The following is a 2,500-nucleotide window of genomic DNA, read 5'->3' as shown; positions in this document are numbered from 1 at the left end:
GCGACCACGGGACACACGCAGGACTGCCAGGGGTGTGTCAACGTTGGTACCGATGATTAGCATACGGTGGCGATGGTGGTCGGCGATCGGGGCTGAGGGTAGTAGGTCGCGGGAAAACCGTCTGTCGCAGACCAAGGACAGCGCCCACCCTTCGTTCTGGCGTCGTGGGGTGCTCTTCTGTGGCTGGCGTTTTCTGTCCTTCGTCAAAACAATCGACCGAACGCAACTGGTCGCATGCACGCTGGGCATTTAAGTTCTGCAAAAGTATCCTGGCTTGGCTTCCCCTCCAAAGGGGGGTCGTGCTGGTGGTAGAGGAAACAGAAGATACTTACTTGCTGTTGCTGCACAGCGCGTGTGGGAACGCGTTTGGGACAGCCGGCTGATTTTTCGTGGTCGAAGGTTCTGCTAGCGCTGGAGGCTGGAACTGTTGAAGTATCGCTTTCCGGTTCGTTTAGACACTCATCTTCGGTAGCCAGCACCTTCTAGACGGTCGAGAAATAATATCTAGCGTGACCTCGACGAAAGTGTTGTGGACCCCCGCTGCATCGTTCACGATTCTCTCGCCATTTCACTCGCACTCGCAGCAGGCAGGCACAGTTGTCACTTCGGTGCGGTGCTTTCTCTGTCGCACTCACGCGATTCGCAGCACCTCGAGTACACTTGCACCTAAAAACGTACGCTCACAGCGCAATTTTCACGGTTTTCCACTTTCCCGGCACTTTTCCAATGGGAATGGTTGCAGTAGTTGCAAATGATGCTAATTTGCTCTGATATCGCACGAATATTCCAAAAACTTCAGGCGACACCGATCTCTAACCTCAACCCGCGAACAAAAACAACGACACAGTGCCATGCAGGCCGTTTTTCGCTTCGAATTTTTAGTTTTTATGAAAATTTACTTGTTTTTGGACACCATGCTCATATTTTATCGATCATCACTGTATCACGACGTAAGCCCTTCATGAAGATCACGTTGAAGCTGAGTTTAACCTGAAGCGCGCTTCTGTTCGTGAGTCCTGGCTTTTCGACTCGCGTTTTTGGTAATTTCCCTTTTAACTAATCATCCCCGAACGAGTAGCGTTTGTCCTATCCGGAAAAGGGTGAAACCGCGAATCTTTTTCTAAAGTTTAGGCCGCCATGAAGCTGCGAGCGAGTACGGGAAAACAATAGCATAAGAACTTTTGGTAAAAAACCAAAAAATACACCTCAACCGATTCAAATAATTTTAACGGTTATCCATTTCAAAGTTTTGCCGTTAGATAACCGATAGAATGAGCCGGAGACAGAAATACATGTGGAAAGTGAAGGAGGGGTGGAGAGGGAGCGAGTACATACCTAGTACATCGCTTGTACCTTCCCCCGTCCCTTCCAGATAGATAAAAAGATGATTTAGACATAATAATTGTCCAAAAAACATACACACCTTTTCAGTTAAAAATCTTTAAAAAATACATTATAAACGTTAAATAGTGCTATTACAGAAGAGGGGAGGGAGATGCCATTACATTTTCAATGTCAAAAGATAATATTTGGGTAGTTTTTCGCACCATAAATTGATTTAATCTCATGTTTAAGGTTCTTGTTCATTCCACTGGTTATTTAACGGTCAAATTTTGAAATGTGTGGCCCCTAAATGTATGCAATTTGAACCGGAAAGCCTACCGAATCGGTTGAGGTGTATATATGGGTTTTTTACCGAACTTTTATAAGAAACTCATGCTTGTTCAGCATCGTTCGCTAAGTAATGTACAGGTCAACAACCGGAAAAGAGACTTGCATGCAAGGCGGTCGAAATGTTAAAATCGACTGAAAAATCCGTTGATGACGACGCATGTCGCTCCACGTTTCGCTCTAGAGTGGACTATTTTCAAAGAAAAGGAAGATTTTTTCAAGGCATTGCCTTATATTGCCTTATATGATCAGTGATTAACGTCTCCATCACTCCAATTTAAATCACCATAATGCAACCAGATAAAGGTTCATTGTAATTCCTCCGTTAACTCTTCACTTCTATAAATTTTCTGGTAACATAAAATTACCGAGAAGATAACAATTTCAACAACTGTCGAATGGAAAAACAATGGTTTCTCGAAATATCATGAAACACATACACATGCGTCATTACTGTGCGGAGTACATTTTCTCAAAAATGCAAAAATAACCAAAAAATCCCTCATATAGCTTTGCCTGAGAGATTACAATCATGTTTTTAAATACATTAACTATGATGACCCGCAACAGCGCATGGAATTAGCTGTAAAGAGAAACGGAAAAAGAAACTGAAAACTGCGTAATTGTGTTACCTTGTCCACTTTATTAAAAAAAAGGGTGCAAAATCACGAGCTACCATGCGTCTCCACAATAAAAAGCCTTCACCTACCACGCAGTCCTGTATTGTGTCTAGCTGTATATGCTACGTTGCTTTGACGTCATTGATGTAAAAGCTCGATTGCGACTGGTCCGCTCTGGTTTGTTTGCTCTTGCATCAGTTATTCTAGCC

The 2,500-nt window shown here is 43.6% G+C and overlaps 1 protein-coding gene across 1 annotated transcript in view; it reads right to left on the bottom strand.

Annotated features, from left to right (window-relative positions):
- Nucleotides 1-820, bottom strand: part of LOC125949168 (zinc finger protein ZIC 2-like) — a 5,976-nt gene extending 5,156 nt beyond the window's left edge. Inside the window, exon 1 of the mRNA XM_049675931.1 lies at nucleotides 333-820. The gene's annotated coding sequence lies outside the window, so the exon portion shown is untranslated. The remainder of the gene's footprint in view (nucleotides 1-332) is intronic.
- Between the last annotated feature and the right edge of the window lie 1,680 nt (nucleotides 821-2,500).

This window comes from Anopheles darlingi, chromosome 2 (assembly GCF_943734745.1).
Source record: "Anopheles darlingi chromosome 2, idAnoDarlMG_H_01, whole genome shotgun sequence".
NCBI lineage: Eukaryota > Metazoa > Arthropoda > Insecta > Diptera > Culicidae > Anopheles > Anopheles darlingi.
The sequence above is the reverse complement of the archived record's forward strand: the minus strand, read 5'-3'. Positions and strand labels throughout refer to the sequence as shown.